We start from the raw sequence: 23,897 nt of genomic DNA on the forward strand, positions 1-23,897 counted from the left end.
GCTCGACAAGTTTGGTGCTTTTTCTTTCTTGAACTTTTTAAGGGGTTATTCTAGTACCAAAAGAATCAATGGTTTCAGCTGTATTAAGTTTTGTTTAGAGGACAGATCTTATATTAAAAAACTGTGCTGCAGATTGTAAATAGTGTCTAGTTCTATGCACAGCCTTCAGGAAAGATGCTAAGGTTTCAATGAAGACCCAGAGGACATTTATCAAGGACTGCCCTACGATGTGGGACCTCGTGTGCTGGGACTTGTAGCTGGCTCTGGAGGACCTGAGTTCACATGGGAGGATGGGAGGTTAGCCAGGCTAGCTCTTTATTGCTTGGCACATAGGAGTCCTGACAGTTCCTTTTTAAGCGATGAGAGACATGGGTTAAGTGGATGTTAACGGTCTTTTTCCCCGGGGCAAGGGAGTCCAAAACTAGAGGGCATAGGTTTAGGGTGAGAGGGAAAAGGTTTGAAAGGGCCCAGAGGGGGCCTTGTTTTTACACAGAGGGTGCTGCGTATATGGAGTGAGGAAGTGACTGAAGCATGTACAACAGTATCATTTGAAGCATTTGGATAGGTTCAAAGGTTTAACAGTACAATTTAATGTCAGAAATGTATATGATATACATCCTGAAATGATTTTTCTTCGCAACCATCTGCGAAAACAGAGGAGTGCCCCAAAGAATGAACGAGAGTTAAATTTTAGAACCCCAAAGTAAACCCTCAGCTCCCCCCCCCCGCGCGAAAGCAGCAGTGAGCAACAATCCCCCCTTCCCCCCACTGGCAAAAAAAAAGCATCGGTAGTGCCACAGAGCAAAGCAATAGCAAAGACACAGACTTGGAGTTACCCCAAACACTTTGCGTTTCACCCGGCATTCAACATACCACAGGTTCTCCCTCTCTCTAATAAGGGAGAAAAAGGTGTCCATTTCCCAGTGAGTGGGGAGACATAACAAGCAACTCAGAGGTTTACGATGTTAAGAGTCCGTTACGTCGCTTTTTTTGAGCTCTGTGCCTCAAGATGTCAAAGATCTCGGATCTCCAGACACACAGCAGCTATCCCAAGTCCCTCGATGACACACTGGTCTCCTGTCGTGACACCAAACCTTGATTCGCCACCTCCAGAGCCCCAAGATCCTAGGCTTCTGAATTTGAGCCGGGCCCTTAGTCCAAGCCTTTGGCGTGCTGAACAACAGCCAGTCGTGGAACCCCAAGAACGGGTCCCATTCCCGCAAAGAACCGAAGTCAGCATGTAACTCCAGGTCAGGGTCTTCAAAAGAACCCTGAAAGGAAAAAATAGAGATATTAAAGATGGAAATAGAGCTGTTTCTGAAGATGCAAACAAAGGAGTCGCTGTTAGGTGCCATTAACCCTCCTAAGCTGTGTGAAAGGGTATGTGTGCAAGACTAAGAGAGATATGGCCCAAATGCAGGGAATTGGGACTGGCTGGTGGGCACTAGTTGGGCTGAAAAGCTTGTATCCATACCGTATTGCTCAGTGACTCTATGAGGAGCTGAGATAAAGGGAAGTTAACAGATTTGTTAGAATAGAGTGGGAGATGGTGTTTTCACTGACAGGACAGTTGAATAATAAGACGATAGTTAGCTGGTGGTGGGGGCAAGCAAATCACTGGATGAAACTTCTCTCCCTGGACAGAGTAGGCTGTTATAATATTGAACCTGCTTGTAAGAGTGCTGGTTGCAAAGGGGGAAATGGGTGAATTTTTGAAGATGGAAACTTGACTCTGAGCAGGCAGCAGAAGATTGGTTAAAACTGGAGAGCTCCTTTAAAGCATAACCACAAACGGGTCTCCACTCCTGCTGGCTTTTCTGAGCTATAACAGCTCAGACAATGCTTGCTGTTATGGAACTTGCTGCTAAATGAGTGAGCCTATCCGAAGAAGAGGTACACAGACTAGGAGGAGAGGGGGGAGAGAAAGGCAGAATAATGTGGTGAACTATGTGCCTGTCTGGACACGCCCCCTGCTGACTGCTCCTGTGGCTCCTCCCACAGGCCCCTGTATAAAGGCGATCTGAGGCCTGACGCTCGGCCTCAGTCTCCAGGACATAGTATGATGGACACTCACTCCTGGTTCCTTCTTCCAGTCAATAAAAGCCGATATCTCGCCTTACGTCTCGCCTTACGTGTGAGTTATTGATGGTGCATCAATTTTATTGACACCACTGCCACGTCCGTCATAAAAGCCCTGCGCCAGCTCTTCACTCTGTTCGGGTATCCCTGCTATATCCACAGTGATAGAGGGTCCTCCTTTATGAGTGAGGAGCTGCGCCAGTACTTGCTAGCTAGGGGCATTGCTACCAGTCGGACCACGAGTTATAATCCCCGGGGTAATGGCCAGGTGGAGTGGGAGAATGCCACAGTGTGGAAGGCCACACTTTTAGCCCTTAAGTCAAAAGGGTTGCCGGTCTCTCGATGGCAGGAGGTCCTCCCTGAGGCACTGCACTCTATCCGCTCTCTGTTATGTACGTCCACCAATGCCACCCCTCACGAACGCCTATTCTCTTTTCCCAGGAAGTCTGTCACTGGGACCACCCTACCAGTTTGGCTGACGTCCCCGGGGCCAGTGCTGCTCCGGAAACATGTGAGGAGCAATAAATACTCCCCGCTGTTAGAGAGGGTTCACCTTCTACATGCGAACCCCCAGTATGCTTACATGGTCTTACCTGATGGGCGGGAGGACACGGTCTCCATCCGCGACTTGGCACCCGCAGGTGCAGCAGATCACTACCCTGAACACTCTCCGGTAACTATGAACCTGCACCAGAGGTGACACCGTGCTCACCAGGCCCTACACAGACTCCTCACGACACTTGTATACCGGGCGTTTCGTACGCATTTATACCAGGCGCCTCGCACATGCGTGAGGGATCACCGGCGCCTAGTGGGCAGGAACAAGCGAGACCTCCGTCCCCTGTGCAATCACCGATGTCGTCAGCATCCATGCGATCACAGCCGGTGCTACGTAGATCGCAACGACAGATTCGACCACCTGATAGACTTGACTTGTAAGAAACTTCGCCACATGGGACTCTTTCAAACAAAGGAGGGGTGAATGTGGTGAACTATGTGCCTGTCTGGACACGCCCCCTGCTGACTGCTCCTGTGGCTCCTCCCACAGACCCCGGTATAAAGGCGATCTGAGGCCTGACGCTCGGCCTCAGTCTCCAGGACATAGTATGATGGACACTCACTCCTGGTTCCTTCTTCCAGTCAATAAAAGCTGATATCTCGCCTTACGTCTCAGTGTGAGTTATTGATGGTGCATCAAATCCCTTCCAATCTGGCCCTTCCTACTACTGCATATGGTTAGCGAGTTTCCACACTCAAGTAGTTTAGAGAGTATAAAGAAATCCTTTAACTCTTTAACGTCTACCTGTTTAAAAGCAAATTGGAAATGGCTTTTGATTCCTGTTCTTTCCTGCGGAACCAGTTCTCAGGGCAGAAGAGCTGGAGAGATTAAGCAGTCAGACTACTGACAAACATGAGTTGTCTTGACTTCATAGATTCAGATTTATCGCACGTGCATTTAAACATAGGCTGAAATCCGGACCATTTGCATTAACAAAATGCCCAGGGATGTGCTGGGGGCAGCCCAGAAGAGTCGTCACACAGTCCGGCGCCAGCGTAGCGTGCCCACCACGCTCAGCAGAACCACACAGAACACAGCAAAGCAAGCCCCGTTCCTCCCACCCATACACATGCACCGTCCATTAACCCCAGGGCAGGTCATCTTCCACCTCCAGTGTACTTGTGGATTTGCAGACATTGAGCCTTTGACTTGTCCAGTGGACCCGCAGAGATCCACATAGTCAGGGCTCCAGCCATTGGGCTTCGATCTGGACTTCTAACCAACCTTCAGGCCTTGATCTTTGGTATCGACCTGGCCTCGATCTCCACAATCATTAATGATGTGACACCAAATATTCCTGCACATCGAACAGCCCGACATCCAACCATGTCCACATCGCTGACCCTCAAATGCTGAGCGGAGGTTTAGACCCTGGCCTGACCTTTAACTCCCACACAAGCCTGTCCTTAAAACCTAACCTGACCCCCAACTCCCTTCTCTGTTCCCAAAACCATTCCCACAAAACTGGAAGTACCCAAAGAAACATTTAGGCATAAGCCGCAACATTATAGGAGACTGCATTTCAATCTTATCCAGAAGCCAACTGGTTTGAGTGTTTGTCCCAACACACATCACCCGGTGAACAGCAACATCCTCAAACTGAATGCAGAAGCCATTGTCCAATACCAGTACATACTTTTGCACAGTACATTTAACACAGCTGAACCATCCCAAGGTACTTCATGGAAGACTTATTAAAGCCATCTGATGTCAGCTGGAGAAGGAGAAGCAAAGATGGTGAGAAGATGGAAAGGTCAAGGGAGGAAGTAAATTTAGGGGCTTGGAAGCAAAGGGTTTAGACCAGGGGTCAGCAACCTTTACCACTGAAAGAGCCACTTGGACCCGTTTCCCACAGAAAAGAAAACACTGGGAGCCGCAAAACCCGTTTGACATTTAAAATGAAATAACACTGCATACAACGTTTTGTTTTGCCTTTATGCTATGTATAAATAAACTATAATGTGTTGCATTTATGAAATTGATGAACTCCTGCAGAGAAAACGAAATTACATTTCTGCATGCAACAAAAACATTTTGAACTCCGAAAAAAAGACGTTGGGTTGAAGGTTACTTTTAAGTAAAATACTCAACGTCTATTTGAGTCCTTCTTGTATTTATGAAAAACGCCAAACTTAAATTTGCCGCCAGCAGCAAACCAAAAATAACGTCAGCCAGCTGTCAACCTGAAAAATAAAAGGACTATTTCACTGAACAATGAAAACATATGAATATACGTAAAATAATACGCAATTAAAATATTTATCATACTTCTTCAGGTTGACTCACACCTGACAATGCAGTCGTATTCAGTAGGGATGGATCGATGCTTAGGGGAGTGACCGGGAAGGATAATGTGTTTTTTTCCTCTCTGAACTCACAGAAGCGTTTCCCAAACGATGTTTGCATTGCGATGATTGCAGAATGTAAATACTCCGAATTTATCATGTCGTGACATTGTTTGAACTCTCTCAAATTGGGCAAGTGAGACAATGTGCCTTTCTGTAAATCTCTGGCAAGCAACGTCAACTTGCGCTCGAATGCAAAACATCCTCCAACATGTGCAGGGCTGTACGTCCTTTCCCCTGAAGAGCTGTGTTCAGCGTGTTCAGGTGCGCTGTCATGTCTACCATGAAGTGTAGCTTTTCCAGCCACTCTGGCTGTTCCAGCTCAGGAAAGTTGAGCCCTTTGCTGCCCAGGAAAGTTTTCACTTCTTCCAGACGCGCGACAAAGCGTTTCAGCACCTCCCCTCTGGACAGCCAGCGATAAAAACACGTTGTAGCGGTTGCTACACGCAGTCAGTAAACTGCAGTCAAAGATAGCTTTATTCGAACTAAACAGCCTTGCTTTTAAGCCTCCCTCAACCCGCCCCCCATGGGCGCGGATGCTGCAAAAGACACGTACTCACAAACCCCCGTAGGCTATCTCCCTTAGCCTGAACGCTGGCTAATTGTGAGCCGGTTCGGATGTGTCAGGAAATGCGTCGCCACAACGTCTTATTTAGATTGTACAAGATCACCATAATCTTCAAATTTAGATTTACATTTCAAAAACTAACAAACTAACATAAAATACATATTAATTAAATACTGACCATGTAGCGGTGTGCTACACGCAGCGCTAAAATTACGACACGGAGTCGGTAACTGCAGTCGAAGGAAAAAAACTTTATTCGAAATCTTCAGCCTCACTTTTAAGCCTCCCTCAACCTGCCCCCCCCCCCCATGGCGCAGAGGCTCCAAAGCTCTGTGCTCGCAAACCCCCGTAGGCTATCTTATTGTGAGTCGGTTCGGATGTGCCAGGAAAAGGGTCGCCACAACCAATTATTTCCCAAAGCAACAGGGAGCCGCAGCACAGACGTAAAAGAGCCACATGTGGCTCCGGAGCCGCGGGTTGCCGACCCCCGGTTTAGACAGTAGTAGGGAGGGTGTGGCCACCACGGAAGGGTTATGAAACCAGAGGCAAAGAGATTTTATGGAAGGTAGAAGATCTGGACGATGTTATAGAGGTATGACAGAAAGAAGTGATGGAGTAATTGGAAAATAGAAAAAAATTAAAATGGAAATGTTTGGACCATAGAGGTGAGGCGTGCACAGGACAGGTTCAGACAGAGACTACAGTTTTGAAATTTGAAGTTAATAGAAGTGGAGAGACGGGAGTCAGACTGGTGTTGTTGCAGTTCAGGGTAATGGAAGGAGAGAAGGAAAGGTTGAGAAGGAGGTTTGGATTGGAGAAACGACATGAAGTTGCCTTAACTTTCCAGATGGGCAGTGTGGCCTCATGCTGTGAATCCAGAGCCACCAGTGAACATCCAGACCATGTGGCTGACATATTGTGAAACAGCAAGCACACTCAGCAGGTCAAGCGACGTCTGTGGGGAGAGAAATAGTTAAAGTTCCAGGAAAACTGGTAGACCAAGTTGAAGTGAGGGTGGATAAGGCATGGGGAGGACAAAGGGGATGCCCCTGATAGGGAGGGGTCCAGATCAAATGAGCTAAAGGGGCAGTTTGAAGATGGTTATACTTTGTCCAGGTGGAAGGACAGCTGATGAAGCCGTTAGTTTGACAGGGTAATGAGGACAGGTGTAGAGAAACCCTTTTGCTTAACTTGCTCGGCGGCTATGTGTTGTGATGTCTGTAACTTGCTCACCACTTTGCATGGGGCTGTTTGTTTTCCCCATTCGGCCTCCTGAGCGCCTGTTTCACCAGTCAAGGCCACTTCTCCTGCTTCCAGCCTTTAACGCACTTTGTCCTTTCACACCCATTGGAAGAGCAGTGTGTGACGAACCAGTGAAGATTCAGGGGCGTCTTCTCCACACGTTTCTACAGATAAAGGGACAGTTGGAGAATGATGACATTTTTTTGTTCAAGAGGTGAGAAGTGCCCAGCTGTTGATGTGGCCATCAGTTTGACAGGCTGATGAGGACAGATCTATAGAAATGACTTTCTACCATCAGTGTACCCTGAACCCTTCACTTGATCTGCCAGTCATGGCCCCAACTGGAACAAAGTCTTCAGGAATTGCAACCGTTGAATGTGTAACCTCCTGGATCGCCTCAGGCTCGCTCAGCTCGTTTCGTCTAGGGGGAGCAGCCTTCGGCCCCACCAAACTGGGTAATCAGCTGGTGTGGATGCTGTGTGATGTCCCCGCCTCGCCCAAAAACAGACAGTACACCATATGCGATTAAATGAGTACAATTTATAAAGGTTACTATAACTAAGTGATTAATAACGATACAGTATATATGAAGAGAAAATTAAAGAAAAGGCGCCAAACTTATCAAAGTCCAAACCACTTCGTGCACAGCCGTTGGAGCTCAATTACTGAAGTCTTCTGGCCACCATTCGATCCCCTCCAAACTCCTCGACTCGCAGCTCAGGACCCTCCGAACTCCTCGACTCGCAGCTCAGGACCCTCCGAACTCCTCGACTCTCCAAACAGCTCAGGACCCTCCGAACTCCTCGACTCTCCAAACAGCTCAGGACCCTCCAAACTCCTCGACTCGCAGCTCAGGACCCTCCGAACTCCTCGACTCTCCAAACAGCTCAGGACCCTCCGAACTCCTCGACTCTCCAAACAGCTCAGGACCCTCCGAGTGGTCAACCAAGCACATCTAGCTTCATCCCCCCCCCTCCTCGGAGAATCTCCCGGCCTCGAACCCCCCTTTGGGGTCCGATCCTCGCCCAGCTTAGAGCATGGCGTCCTCTCTCTCGACCCCCTCGCACCGATCTGCCCAAAAGCCCGTCAACAAAAGCTTACAGACTCAGAAGAAAGAACATTAATCCCCATTTGGTTTACAAAGGAATACCATTCTCGTTATCAGTAAATTAGCATTCCTGCTAGTTAACAAAAAGAAACCCTTTCCCAACAGTAACAAAGAAAAAAGAAGAAACCCCCTTTACAAATGTGATCAGTTTTCAGTTTTCAGTTACCTGTCACTTTAAATCACCATTCCACTCCCTCTCTGACCTCTCATTCTGTGTCCTCCTGCATGGTAATGAGACGCACCGAAACTCCAGGATCACCTCATCTTCTGTCTGGTGTTAGAAGTCTGTTGTGTTGCTTTTTCTGATCTCTGTGCCCAAAGAACTCGGGTCTCTGGGCACACAGCCTGCAGCCGGCTTGCTGCCTTCAATCTTCCCTGTACTCCCATGACACACCAGGCAGCGGCACCAACCTTCAATCTGCCCGCCTCCAGAGCCACAAAAATCCGGCACACTGAAGGCTCGCTAGTCTCCCAGGCCGTGTCCTTGGCGTATTGAAAAGTTGCCGGTCGTGAGGCCCTGAGAGGGGTCCCATTTCTGCAAAGAACCGAAGTCAGCGTGTAACTCCAGGCCAGGGCCTTCAAAGTAACCTTGAAAGGGAAAAAAAAAGATATACTGAAGATAGAAATAAAGCTGTTTCCATAGATGCAAGCAAAGGAGTCGCCGTTCGGAGCCATCGTCCTCCCAAGCTCTGTCTGTCTTAGAACTGCTCATCCAGCCTTCACTTTTCTTCTCTTTATTTTTGTCTGTATTATCCCAATAGCCCAGGCTATACACATTCAGTAGAGTGTTACACCAACAGGCCCCTCAGCCCATCTAGTCCATGCCGATCTGATTTTCTGCCTAGTCCCACCTATCTGCACCTGGGCACTGGCCTTCTGTACCCCTCCCATCCATGTATCAATGCAAATATCACTTAAATGTGAGAATTGAACCTGCATCTATCTCTTCCACTGGCAGCTTGTTCCACACTCGCACCATCCTTTCAATGAAATAGGCCCCCCTCCGGTTCCCTTTCACCCTAAAGCAATGACCCCTAATTCTAGTCTCATCCATCCTGAGGAGTAAAAGCCCACACACATCACCCTAGCTATCTATCATAGTTTTGTATCCCTCTACAAGATCTCCCTCATTCTCCTTTGCTCCAGGGAAGGAACTCCTAACCTGAAGTCCAGAGAGTCCCCTTTGAAGGGTCTCGCCCCCCCCCCCAAAACATCAACTGTTTATTCATTTCCATAGATACTACCTGACCTGCTGAGTTCCTCCAGTGTTTTGTACGTAATGTACTCCCCATTCATTCTTTCCCTATAACTCAGGTCCACAAGACTTGGCAACATCCCCAGAACCTACAACATCAACGACCTACAGACAATGGAGCTAGTCTGCTCATGAACAGCTGTGTTATTTTATCCTGCCACAGACTTGCCCATCATCCTCCCCCACCTTCTCTGCCTGTCAGCCTAACAACTTTTCCCTTTCTCAGCTCTGACATGGTGTTCCAGACCTGAGGCTTTTTTCTCTCCCTACAGGTGCTACCCGGCCTGCTTTCCCTCCAGCATTTTAGCGTCTGCAGGCTTTTTTCCTGATTTTTCAAAGGTGATGTTATAGTTTGTCTCTGAGTGACAATGATGATAGGGAGATGACCGACGACCACGGTGAGTGTGAAAAGCAGACTGAAATGAAAGATAAACAGCAATGTGTGCAAAACTGAGTGTGAATGAAAGGTGTAGTTACTGAGACAGTAGATAATACAAAATAGCAGGGCAGTCGATCGGAGATTACAGTAAGACGAAGGAGAATCGATTTGTCAGGATGGATCTGTATTCTCAAACAAACAGCGTGAGTGAGCCAGACGGCAAAAGCACTGGGGAGATGAAGGCTTGCACAAGTGCAAAGGAGGTGATCTTGCTCATAGAAACCGTGTGAGCTCAAGAAAACGACAACTTTTTGCCCATTTAGTGAAGCAATATGAAAGTTGCAGCATCATTTTAACCCAGCACCATTGTAGACTGTGTGATGTGTAACCAGGGCTCAGGGGAGATGATTTGCGACAGTACTATTAACAAAGGATCTAGTGCTTTCACGATGTATATAATGTATAAGCTCTTCTTGGGCATCCAACCGAATTCAGGTGATGATTTTAACTGTCGTTTCGATGACAAACTCCACCACCTTCATCGGGGTGATACCTCGGCATGTCTAGTCCGGACTAACCAATCAGGAGGGACGGACAACGGGGGTTGAGTATACAGTATATACCACTGTCACCGATGAAGATTGTAGAGTTTGTCATTAGAACGTAGGTTAAAATCGACACCTGCGTCTGGCTGGAAGCCAGACAAGAGTTTATGTTTAATACTGTTAGCAATGCAGCTTCTATATTTTTCAGGACTGCGTGTGCCTAGGTCGGTTCACGTGTGCACTGATGCACGAGCATATCCCGTTAACACATGAACATTCAAATACGTGGGCAAGCTCATTATATCAATTGAAACTGCCTCTAGAAATGTGTAAGGTTATTTTAGCCAGCACAGAACGGCAGTGAAATTGAGCAGGGAAGGAACTCCAGCACTGAATTAGGGCACGTGAGCTTGAGTGCAGGTACGGGGGGAGAAGGTACTGTAAGGGAAGTAGGTGGAGCTGTGCAGAAGGATGCTGATTTAAGGCCAGTGCACTTTGAATAACTGAACAAATGTTTAGACATCACGAAACCTCTTCACCGCATCTACTCCCCAGAAGCTCAGCCAGGATTTATAATACTACAATGCAGGCCGGCTGGTGGCATAGTGGCTTCAACACTGGAGGTCAAGGCAGACGATCCTGAGTTCAAAGCCAGCCGGGCCCCAACCTGGGCAGCAGCAGTATCTGTGCGGAAGAAAGGCCTGGCATCTACTTCTGTATCTTGCCATGAAAGCCCTATGGACACTATGGTCAATGAGGTCACGAAGAGTCGTACTCGACTAAACAACTGAACAACACCAATACAGGAGAGTGAGCCTGAGGAACTGCAAAGGAAGATTATGGAAAAATCCAAGCACATACATAATGTGTTATGAATGTTGATGAGCCAATCCGATTATTGGCCAGGTGTCAACAAAATAAGGCCGTAATACAAGCAGAAGGAGCCTATTCGGTCCCATCAAGCCTGGTCCCACATGGCTGATTTATTATCCTTCATTATTCCATTCTCCTCCATAACCATTGATGCCTTTACCAATCGAGAACCTATCAACCTCCACTTTAAATATACCCAATGACTTGGCCTCCACAGCCATCTGTGAAAATGAATTTTGCAGAATCACCACCCTCTGGCTAAAGAACTTCCTCTCATCTCTGTTCTAAAGGGATATCCTTGTATCCTGAGGCTACAGGAAATATCTCTCCAAGTCTACTCTATCGAGGCCTTTCAATATTCAACAGGTTTCAATCAGATACCACCTCATTCTTCAAAACTCCAGCAGACACAGGCCCAGAGCCATCCAGTTGAGATTACTCACCCTGATGAAGGGTCTTGACCCAAAATGTTAGCTGTTTATTCCTCTGTAAAGATACTGCTCAAGCTGCTGAGTTCCTCCAGTACTTAGTGTGTGGTGCAATAGAGGTTACCGTACTTACCCACTGAACAGTATTGGCAAGCACTGATCCAGGTGTGGAAGTGCACTGCCAACAGGTCAAAAGAGGTGGACAACTTCTCTGTATTAATTGCATCTCAAATAGAGTCATTGAGTCATGGAGTAGTACAGAACAGAAACAGGCCTTTCAGCCCTTCAAGACCATGCCAAACCATTTAAACCATGGCCCTCTCTATCCTCTCTAAACTTCTAAACATTGAAATCGAGCTCACCTGGACTATTTGTGCTGGCAGCTCACTCCACACTCCCACAACCCTCTGAGTGGAGAAGTTTCCTCTCACGTTCCCCTTAAACTTCTCACCTTTCACCCTTAAACCATAACCTCTGGTTGTCGTCCCACCCAACCTCGGTGGAAAAAGCTTGTTTGCATTTACCCTATCTATACCCCTTATAATTTTGTATACCTCTATCCAATCTCTGCTCAATTTTCTACATTCTAAGGAATAAAGTTCTAACCTATTCAATTTTTCCTTATAACTCAGGACCTCCAGTCCTGACAACATCCTTGTAAGTTTTCTCTGTACTCTTCCAATTTTATTTACATCTTTCCTGTAGGTAGGTGACCAAAACTGCACGCAATACTCCAAATTAGGCCTCACCAATGTCTTATACAACTTCAACATAACCTACCATCTCCTGTACTCAATACCGGAATTTATGAAGGCCCATGTGCCAAAAGCTCTCTTTACAACCTTATCTACCCATGACGCTACTTTCAATGAACTGTGGACCTGTATTCCCAGATTCCTTTGTTTGATCACACTCCTCAGTGCTCCACTGTTCACTGTATGAGTCCTACCCTGGTTGGTCCTACTGAAGCACAACACCCCACACGTTTCTGCATTAAATCCCATCTGCCATTTTCTAGCCTATTTTCGCAGCTGATGCAGATCCCTCTGCAAGCCATGATAACTTCCTTGCTGTCCACTACACCCCCAATCTTGTTGTCATCAACAAATTTTTTGATCCAGTTAATCACATTATCTCCCAGATCATCAATATGGATGGCAAACAACAATGGGCCTAGCACCAATCCCACTAGTGGCACACCACTAGTCACAGGGCAACAGTCAGAGAGGCAACCATCTTCTACCACTTTCTGGCTTTGCCCTCAAAGCCAATGTTTAATCCAATGTACTACCTCATCCTGAAGGCTGAGCGACCGAACCTTCTTGACCAGCCTCCCATGCAAGACCTTGTCAGGTGCCTTTCTAAAGTCCATGTAGACACACCCACTGCCTTGCCTTCATCCACTTTCCTGGTAACTTCCTTGAAAAACTCTATAAGATTGGTTAGACGTGACCCACCACACGTGTGAAGCCATACTGACCATCCTTCATCAGTCCATGTCTATCCAAGTACTTATATATCTGGTCCCTTAGAATACCTTCCAATAACTTTCCCACTGCTGGTGTCAGGCTCACTGACCTATAATTTCTTGGTTTTGTTTTGAGTCTTTTTTAAACAGTGGAGCAACACTGGCTATCCTCTCCTGTCACTGAGGATGCTTTAAACATCTCTGCTAGGGCCCCAGCAATTTCTACATGTATGTCCCATGGGGTCTGAGGGAACACCTTGTTGAGACCTGGGGATTTCCCCACCCTGATTTGCCTCCGGATAGCAAACATCTCCGTCTCATGAGTAAATACAGATGAAACAGAAGTTACTTAAGATCTCCCCATGGATTACCATTGTCATCCTCCAGTGGACCAATTTTATCACTTGCAATCCTTTTGCTCATAATATATCTGTAGAATCCCTTAGGATTCTCCTTTGCCTTGTCTGCTAGAGCAACTTCATGCCTTCATTTAGCCTTTCTGATTTTTCTCTTATGTGATCTCTTGTATTTCTCATATTCGATAAACATCTCATTTGTTTCCACCTGCCTGTACCCGCTAAGCACATCCTTTCTTCTCTTAACCAGGGCCTCAAAATCTTTTGAAAACCAAGGTTCCCTACACTTGTTATATTTATCTTTTATTCCGATAAGCACATACAAGCTGTGCTCTCAAGATTTCACTTCTGAAGGCCTCCCACTTTCTAAGTACACCTCTGCCAGAAAACAGCCTGTCCCAATCCACACTTGCCAGATCCTTTCTGATATCATCAAATCTGGATTTGCTCCAGTTTAAAATACTAGCCTGTGGACCAGACCTATGTTTTTGCTTATTTACTTTGAAACTAATAACACTGTGATCATTAGATTCAAAATGTTCCCCTGCACGAATTCCTATCGCTTGCCCTTCCACATTCCCTAATAGCAGATCAAGTACCACACACCCTCTTGTTGTGACTTCCACGTACTGATTGAGGAAACATTCCTGAATGCATTTGACAAGCTCAATCCCATCTGGTCCTTTGACAGTATGGGAATCCCAGTCGAGATGTGGAAAGTTAAAATCACCTTCTATAACAACCTTATGTTTCCTGCAACAATCAGCGATCTCTCTACAATTTTTTTTCCTCTAAATCCTTCAAACTGTCTATAATATACCCCATTAACAAGGACAGCTCTCCTCCTTTAAGCACTCCCACTAACCCTAACCCTAACCCTAATACCCCATTAACAAGGACAGCCCTCCTCCTTTAATCACTCCCACTAACCCTAACACTAACCCTAATGCCCCATTAACAAGGACAGCCCTCCTCCTTTAATCACTCCCACTAACCCTAACACTAACCCTAATGCCCCATTAACAAGGACAGCCCTCCTCCTTTAATCACTCCCACTAACCCTAACACTAACCCTAATGCCCCATTAACAAGGACAGCCCTCCTCCTTTGATCACTCCCACTAACCCTAACCCTAATGCCTCATTAACAAGGACAGCCCTCCTCCTTTAATCACTCCCACTCTGTCAGGTCTAAAATAATGAAACCTTGGAATATTGAGCTGCCTGTCCTGCCCCTCCTGCAACCAAGCATCACTAATGGCTACAATATCATAATTCCAGGTGATGATTCATGCCCTGAGCTCATCTGCCTTTCCCATGATACTTCTTGCACTGAAATATAGGCAGCTCAGGGCCCTGATCACACCATGATCAACCTTTTCATTCCTGACTTTGTCTGAGGTTTTACCAACATCTGTCTCCACAATCTCTCCACTAACTGTTCTGGCACTCTAGTTCCCAACCCCCTGCAACTCTAGTTTAAACTCCACCATGCAGCATTAGCAAACCTTCCCACCCGAATATTAGTGCCCTTCGAGTTCGGGTGCAAACTTTATTTTCTGTATAGGTTCCACCTTCTCTGGAAGAGAGCCCAATGATCCAAAAATCTTATGCCCTCCCTCCTACATCAACTCCTTAACCACGTGTTAAACTGTATAACCTTCCTTTCTCTAGCCTCTCTAGAACAATCCTGAGATCATAACCCTGGAGGTCCTGCCCTTTAACTTAGCATCTAACTCCCTGAACTCCCTTTGCAGAACCTCATCACTCGTCCTACCCATGTCATTGGTACCTGTTGGTACTTCTGGCTGTTCACCCTCCCTCTTGAGAATGCTGAGGATTCAATCCTAGATGTCCTGGAATTAGGCCACCCAGGGGGCAACATTACATCTGGGAATGATATTCTTGCCCACAGACCCTCCTTTTGTTCCCCTGTCACCACAGCTCACCTCTTCTTCCCCCCTTCCCTTCTGGGTCAGCGTCTGACTCTGGGGTCATGTGCACATGGTGGTGGAGCTGAGGTCAGGTGTGTCCCCACACGGGCTTGCTGAAGAAGTCACATTGCAGAATGGTTTGTGACTGCATTTTTCCAGGACTGACTGAATCATAAAAAAAAATGAGAAAACACTGGTTCAAAAACAGAAAACAGAAAAGCCTGGCCACAGCTATGGGAAGAGAAGTAGAGTTATGGGCACAGCTCAGCACATCACAGAAGATCTGTCTACACTTCTTGCTGCCTTAGTAAATCAGCCAGCATAATCAAAGAACCTTTCTACCCCGGACTTTCTCTTTTCTCCCCTCTCCCATTAGGCAGAATGTACAGAAGTCTCAAAGCACATACCACAGGCTCAAGACCAGCTTCTATCCCACTGTTATTAGACTTTTGAATGGAAGTCTCATACAGTAAGATAGACTCTTGGCCTTAAGCTACCTTATTATGACCTTACACTTTATCATTTAACTGCACTGCATTTTTGAAGCTTTTACACCTTATTCTGCATTGGACAATACTTTTTGTTTGACTACAGGGGTAGTGTGGGTTTAGTACTTTTTTAAAGGATTATATGGGTCAGCACAGCATGGAGGGCTGAAGGGCCTGTAGCGTTCTATGGTTCTATAGTCTAGTTCAATGCACTGTGTAACAGTTTGATCTAGACAAACAGTATGCAAGACTGTATCTTGGTACATGTAACAATAATAAACCAAACGCAATATCAACACCGAGAAGTTAATATTGTGGGTCAGAGACCCATTGCGAGGACTGAGGAGGAAGCTTGTCAAGCTGCTGGGGCCGTGGGAGAGTGGAGAGGTCTAAGATCAGTTGAAACTGCAATGATCATTGGGATGAACTGTAAGTGGGTGAACATGAATGGGAGCAAATAGAGAGTGAGAGCACAGACAAAAGAGTGGAGGTGCAAGAGACTGCAGATGCAGCCGTCTGGAGCAGAAGACTAATGACTGGAGAAACTCAGTGGGTCTAGCAGCATCTGTGGAGGCAAAGAAATGGTAACGTTTCAGGTCAATTTTCAAAACCTCTCTTTACACCTCAAACTGAGATGGGTAAAAGGAGGTATTTTAGAAACAGGTTATGGAAGTTCAATCAACTTCGCCTTGAAACATTGACATGTAGCATCTCTCCAAATGGTAGTATTAACCCTCCTGGCAGATTCAGCCTAGCCAAATCCAATTTGTAAAAGGAAGATGCGAAAGGGCAGTATTAAAATAAGGGATAGCTGGCTCGAAGGGCACAATGGCCTACTCCTGCACCTATTGTCTATTGATATCAGAGCATGATAAGGCCATTCAGTCTAATCAGAGTTTCCCGTCATTCTGTAAGGTGGCAGCCAGGCTGATGGTCACTGCAATCTTTCCCCCTCATGATCCTGGTGAAGCCAGGACCAATGAGCCCACAGATGCAAGGTATCATGACATAGTACTCACTACTCAGTGTACCATGCTTAACTGAGGCTTTACCTGCTCTCTCACGTGGATGACAAAGATCCCATGAGTGGTGGAGGCAGGAACAATTACAAAGCTTAAAAGACATTTGGACGGGAAAGTTTCAGCTGGATATGGGCCATTTACAGGTAAATGGGATTAGTTTAGATAGCCATTGGCTAGCATGGACAAGTTGGACTGAAGGGCCTGTTTCCATTGAGTGCAGGATCTCTCCCCAGTCAACTGGCCAAATATTTAAACGGTATGATTCAAAGGACAAAGAATCATATGGTATCTCAGGAGACACACGAGACTGCAGGTGTTACAGCCTGGATGGTGCAGAGGAAGCCACCTGAGACCATTGATTACTCTGATTGGTTGGGCTGTGAATGGGATAAGTGCAAGGCTCTCGCTGCTAATTGACACCAAGTGCTGGTGGAACACAGCAGGCCAGGCAGCATCTATAAGGAGAAGCGCTGTCGATGTTTCGGGCTGAGAGTCACAAAGTCCTGACGAAGGGTCTCGTCCCGAAACGTCGACAGCGCTTCTCCCTATAGATGCTGCCTGGCCTGCTGTGTTCCACCAGCATTTTGTGTGTGTTGTTGTTTGAATTTCCAGCATCTGCAGATTTCCTCGTGTTTGCTGCTAATTGAGACTGTTTGTGGAACTACAGTGCCCCCTGCAGTGCAGAGGCGGGAGGACAGTCCTGATCCCATTTTCGGCAATCTATCCAAATCTGAATCAGCTTTAACTTCACTGACGTCTCACGAAATTTGTTAACTTAGCAGCAGCAGTACAATGCAGTACATAATAAATACAGAGAATAAATAAATAAATCAATAAACAAACAAACAAATAAAAAAAACAGCAAGTATATATAAACAGGAGAAAATCTGCAGATGCTGGAAATCCAAGCCACACGCACAAAATGCTGGAGGAACTCAGCAGGCGAGGCATCATCTATGGAAGAGAATACAGTCGATGTTTTCGGCTGATACCCTTCAGCAGGACGGGAGAAAAAAAGATGAGGGGTAGAGTTAAAAGGTGGAAGGGGAGGAGGATGGAGGAAGGTGATGGGTGAAACGGGGAGGGGGATGGGTTGGAAAGTTGATTGGTGAAAGAGAAACAGGGCTGGAGAAGATGGAGTCTGATGGGAGAGGACAGAAAAAAGGGGGAGGAGCACCAGAGGGAGCTGATGGATGGGCAAGGAGATAAGGTGAGGGAGGGGGGCCATTGCTGGAAGTTAGATAAGTCGATATTCACGCCATCAAGTTGGAGGCCAGCCAGACGGAATATGAAGTGTTATTCCTCCAACCTGAGTGTGGCCTCATCATGAAGGTGGAGGAGGCCATGGGAATGGGAAGTGGAATTAAAATGGGTGGCCACTGGGAGATCCTCTGGTGTGCAGAGCGTACGTTTGGTGAATCGGTCTCCCGATCTACGTCAGGTCTTGCCGACATACATGAGGCTACACCGGGAGCACCGAACACAGTATATGACCCCCAACAGACTCAAAGGTGAAGTGTTGCCTCACCTGGAAGGATGGTTTGGGGCCTTGAATGGTGGTGAGGGAGGAGGTGTAGGGGCAGGTGAAGCACTTGTTCGCCTTGCTAAGTTAAGTGCCAGGAGGGAGATCAGTGGGGAGGGACGAATGGACAAGAAAGTCACATAGACAGAGATCCCTGCGGAGAGCAGGAAGTGGTAGATGGGGAAAGATGTCTTGGCGGAGGGATCCTGTTGGAGATCATGGAAGTCGTGGAGAATTATGTGCTGGACACAGAGGCTTGTGGGGTGGTAGGTGAGGAGAAGAGGAACCTTATCCTGGTAGGATGTGTGTGTGTGTGTGTGTGTGTGTGTGTGAAATTAAAGATAGTGCAAAAACAGAAAATTGTGAGGTACTGTTTATGGATTCTGCGTCCATTTAGAAATCCAGAGGGGAAGAAGCTGTTCCTGAATCACTGAGTGTGAGCCTTCAGGCTTCTGTATCTCCTACCTGACGGTAACAATGAGAAGAGAGCATGTCCTGGTGATGAGGATGCATAATACAGTAACGGTACCGCTCCTGAAAATGCCTTGGATACTACAGAGGCTAGTACCCATGAAGGATCTGATTAATTTTACAAGTTTCTGATCCTCTGTTATTTTGATCCTGTGCAGTAGCTCACCCCCCGCCCCACAATACCAGACAGTGATGCAGCCTGTCAGAGTGCTCTCCACGGTTCATTATGCAATTTGAAATGAAATAAAACATTTAATGAAAGACCAGAGTTGTCCCACGGTTTGCAGCAATGCACCAGGTGCTGTGTGTGTCTGATATAACAGTCTACCGAGCAGTCTGGACTGAGGCAGTGATGTCCAGTCTAATCTGCATTGGTGCCTCTTCCAGGAATCTGTACACTCAGCTAGGGCCATAAAATCCATGGGTGTCTCCTGCCCTCCTGAGGGGCCTAACTGCCTGACTGTCTCACTCCTAGCAGATTGTCCGTCCCCTTCCCAGCCGATTGTCCAACTATCTCACCCCCAGCTGATTGTCCCTACAAGTTGGACAAACTTGAGTTGTTTATTTCTGGAGCGGCAGAGGCTGAGGGTGTGACTTGATAGAACTTTACAAGATTATGAGGGGTGTAGATAGAAAAGCTGTTTAGCATCTCCCCCGGGGCAAAAAAGTCAAATACTAGAGGGAATGGCTTTACAATGGGAGGGGTAAAGTTTAAAGGAGATGTGCAGGGAAAGGGGAAGCACACAGAGTACCTGGAACGGGTTGCCAGAGGGAGTGGTAGCAGCAGATATGATACTGATATTTTAGAGACATTTGGACGAGCACATGAACAGACAGGGACTGGAGGGTTAATGGACCACGTGCTAGCAGATAGGATTAGTTTATTTTGGTTTTGTGGTTGGCCATTGTTGTGCTGTTCAGTTCGATGTTGTAGGACCACCTGACCGTCTCCTCCCAGCCAATTGCCTGATGGTTGAGGCAGAACCCTCTCATTTCCCGGGCGTGGGCCTGAGCTTGTCAGTGTCCTCACCCAATGTTGTCTGAAGTCTGATGTGGTCCAGTTATACAGGTGTTCACTGCTCACACTCCACACGCAGACTCTCTCACACAGGGCCCTCGCCTTGGCTGGATGTGGTCCAATCCACAGCCTGTGGCGTCATGGAACAGTGTGACACCATGATGGATGAGCTTCCCCTTCATCCCCCCAGCTTCCTTGCAGACAGGAAGTGGAACAATGGACATGTTCTAACCGCCATATTTCTATGTACATGAAATACTGCCAAGTAGCTGAATCAGTCCCATGTACCAGTGGTTTACTGCAGTTCTGCGTACACAGGACATTAGATAATTCATAATAACAACCACATTCAAACATCCTCATGGAACAGGAATGGTTTAAAGAATGCCAAACCCACAATGTTAAAATAACTTGCTAAATGCCAAATTCCAGATTTCCACGTTTTCCAACCAACCATCTGTTTCTCATAAACATTATTGATGAACAGCGTATTAATGGCAACTGTTAAATCAAGTCTTACTTTGTGGATTTTGTTTTTCGCAATAAGCCACACAGTGGTTTGGTGTAAAAACAGGTTTAAAAGACGGCATATGTATTATTTTTTTGTAAAAGCCCTAATTAAGCCGTAAGGAAAGCCTGCTGGGGTTTGTGGGGAGGGGTGGGTGTAAGAGTGTGGATAGAGCAGGGATTTAGTGGCTAACCTGTCCAGTACTGGCCGGTACTGATTCCGCTGAAACTCCCAGGCCTGCTTTGTCTGCATTATTACTTCGAGCTATTTAACAAAAGATCTTAAATGGTTTCTTCACTTCAGGATGTCTCATAGGAACTTGCAATCAGTCATTTGTTTTCACCGTATCATCACAGTTGTAATATAGGAAGCTGAGTGTTGCCATACCGACCGTGTGCCGCGGAGTACAGCAGGCCAGCAAACTCGGAACAAAAGAGAACGCTAGCGATATCCAGCAGGCCGGGCAGAGTCTGCAGAGAGAGAAGTGAGGTTTGTACAGACAGCAAGTCACTGAAAACCAATGTGCAGGTGCAGAAGGCAGATGGTACCTTGGCCATTAGTGCAAAAGGGATTAAGTGTAAAGGTGTCTTGCTGCAATAATGAAAAGCAGCAGATGCTCTGAAGACAGTGAATATATTTAATTAATGAACAAAAAACGGGAAGAGAACCAAGCCATTCAGCCCCTGTTGCTCTGCCCTACAACAAGATCCTGCATCAGCCTCTATTCCATCATTATCTCTTCAAGAAGTGACGTTTTAGGAATGCGGTATCCATCAACAGAGTGGCTCAACACTCCAACCCTCCAATAGGCAGGAGGTACAGCAGCCTGAAGACCAACACTTCGAGGTTCAACTAGACCTTTAGCCCCTCTCATCAGTCTCTCGAACAGACCCAATGAACTTAAACACTCCCTTGGACTGCACACTTTTTCTCTCCCTCAGTCTTGCATTAGAGTCATTATGTGTATTTTGCACAGGTGTCATGCACAGTTTATGTTAGTTTGAGCTCATGTTGATTTAGACCACAAGAACGAGTAGTATTAGGCCATTTGGCCCATCGAGTCTGCTGCACCATTCCATGGCTGATTTATTATCCCTCTCAATCCCATTCTCCTGCTTTCTCCCTGTAACCTCTGATGCCCTGATTAATCAAGAACCTATTAACCTCCACATTAAATATACCCAATGACTTAGCCTGCACAGCCACCTGTGGCAAGGAACTCCACGGACATACATTCTGTTACGTTGAAACATAAAGACATTACAGTATGTTTGTCCTCACACTGTAACGCATTGTGCTGCTGCAAAAAGTCAAGTTTTCATGGCATTCTACACCCTGCACACAAATGCCTATGGCAACAATAGACGAACGTTTCCCTTCCCATTCACATATCCCTTGGAGGCCCTAATATCCTGCAATCTCTGTTTAAGATGCTATCAAGTGTTTGAGTCTCTACGTACCTTGCAGATAGAGAGTTCCGTAGAGTCAATGTCATTTAAATGAAGAAGTTGCTTCTCTTCTTAGTCCTAAACGAATGACCCTATATTCTGAGACTGTGAGCTTGGTTCCTCACATCTACGCTATTGAGCCTTTTAAAAAATGTACATTTCAGAAAGGTCACCACTTCTTCTTCAATCCCCAGGGAGCAGAGGTCTCATCCACTCAACCCCACCTCGTATGGGACCACCATCCCAGGAATGGATGGTGCATCTTCCTTGCATCTCTCACTGACAAGGGTATTCTCTTGCTTTGATATGAAAACCAACACTGCACACAATACACTTGAAATGGCCTCGGCAAACCCCTAAATAACTGCAGCTGGACATTTTTATTCATGTCTAATGCAATGCTCAAATTGACTGAATGCAAAGTCAAAGTAGGTTTATTATCTAAGTGCATACATACATGCTTCTTCCCCTCTGCCACCTGATTTCTAAATGGACATTGGACCCATGAACTCTAACTCATTTTTAAGGACTTTCGCCAACCAATAAAGTCTGGTGTAATATCAAGAAATTAAACTGTTGGAGAAATGTGAATGTGGGTTTGATAGTGGCCAAGGTGCAGTTAACTCCTTCTCGTCAAAATAGTATCACTGGGATCTTTCGGCATGCTAGATTTGCTGGTTGGTGAAACCAGGCTCAGAGGTAAGGGAACAAGCAAGGGGAGAAACACACACCAACTTTATATTGGTGACCTTTATCAAACATAGAGGTTGCCCTTACGGACTTTATCAAGGCCTTTGACAAGGTGCCACATGGAAGGCTAGCCTGAAAGTTACACGTGGGGTTTGGGCAGAGGTAGCTAATTGGATTAATAATTAGCTTACTGGGAGGAAGCAATGAATGAAGGTCAAAAGTATTTCTTAGAGTGGAAGCCTGTAACTTGTGGTGTACCACAGTCATTGATAGTGGGACCTCTGTCATTCATCATTTATTTAAACAAATTGGTTGTGAATGTACAAGGTATGGTTAATAAGCTTGCAGATGATACTAAAATAAATGGTATCATAGACAGCAGATTATCCAAAATTACAGGGGGATCTTACTCTGCTAAGTAAGTGGCTGACTAATGGTGTTCAATTCTGCTAAGTCCATTTTGGGAAATCAAACCAGGAAAGGACTTACACATTAAATAGTCCGTTTCTGGGGAGTGTTGTGGAATGCAAGTGCGTAGTTTGCTGAAAGCATCATCACAGGTAGACGGGGTGGTGAAAAAGACATTTAGCACACTGGCCTTCATCAGTCAGGGCACTGAGTATATGAGTTGAAAAGTTACAGTGTATGTTGAGTTATGCAACATGTTAGTGAGGCTGCATTTGGAGTTTTTTTGTACAGTTTTGGTTGTCCTGTTATAGGGCAGATGTAATTAAACTGGAAAAATGCAGAGGAGGTTTATAAGGATGCTGCCAGGACTCAGGAGTGTGAGTAACAGGAAGAGGTTGGGCAGGCTAGGACTTTATTCGTTGGAATGTAGGAGCCAAAGGTAGGGGTGACTTTGAGGAGGTGTATAAAATAATGAGGGGTTTTGACATGGTGAATGTGTAGCCTTTTCTCTGGGAAGGAATACTAAGCACATAGGTATAGAACCATAGAACCAAGGACGTAGGTTTCAGGTGAGAGGTAAAAGATTTATAAGGGACCTGAGGGGCAATTTATTCATGCAGAGGGTGATACATATGTGCAACGAGCTGCTAGAGAAAGTGGTTGAAGAAAGTACAATAACAACATGTAAAAATACTTAGACAAGTACATGAATAGAAGAGGTTTAGAGGTTCATGGGCTAAATGCAGGCAAATGGGACCAGCATGGTAAACACTATGATCAGCTTGGATGAGAAGGGCTGAAGGGATTGCTTGCTCACTGCATTGCTCCGACTCTATGACGCGTTAGAGGCCAAAGTCAGATCTTCAGCTCATTCACACACACTTAAACATCGCTATAATGACACCTATCATATGCCTCTTCATGCCAAATAGCTTCCATGAGCAGACACCACAGGTAAATGGAAGACCTGCAGCAGAGCAGGCAAAAGAATACAAATCAAATTGCGCCCACCTTAAATCTTTTGTTCAGCACTTAAAAACTGTTGTTTTAAATAACTTAAAAAGTTATTTTAGAAAACAGCTCTGAATTATTATGGAAATTAAAATCCAAATGAGAAAGATACAACAAAAACTATCAAAATTTGCTGGTATTAAATGCTTCCTGCCAAAGTAATCAAACAAGGA

At 46.0% G+C, this 23,897-nt stretch overlaps 1 long non-coding RNA gene across 1 annotated transcript; it reads right to left on the reverse strand.

Moving 5' to 3' along the window:
- Positions 1-6,048: 6,048 nt before the first annotated feature.
- Positions 6,049-20,792, reverse strand: LOC132392817 (uncharacterized). Its single transcript, XR_009511664.1, has 4 exons — positions 20,361-20,792; positions 8,068-8,489; positions 6,785-6,957; positions 6,049-6,506 (listed from the first exon to the last, which is right to left on the reverse strand). It is a non-coding gene; the product is annotated as an uncharacterized LOC132392817 (long non-coding RNA).
- Between the last annotated feature and the right edge of the window lie 3,105 nt (positions 20,793-23,897).

The sequence above is a fragment of the Hypanus sabinus genome, chromosome 4 (genome assembly GCF_030144855.1).
Source record: "Hypanus sabinus isolate sHypSab1 chromosome 4, sHypSab1.hap1, whole genome shotgun sequence".
In the NCBI taxonomy this organism is placed as follows: domain Eukaryota; kingdom Metazoa; phylum Chordata; class Chondrichthyes; order Myliobatiformes; family Dasyatidae; genus Hypanus; species Hypanus sabinus.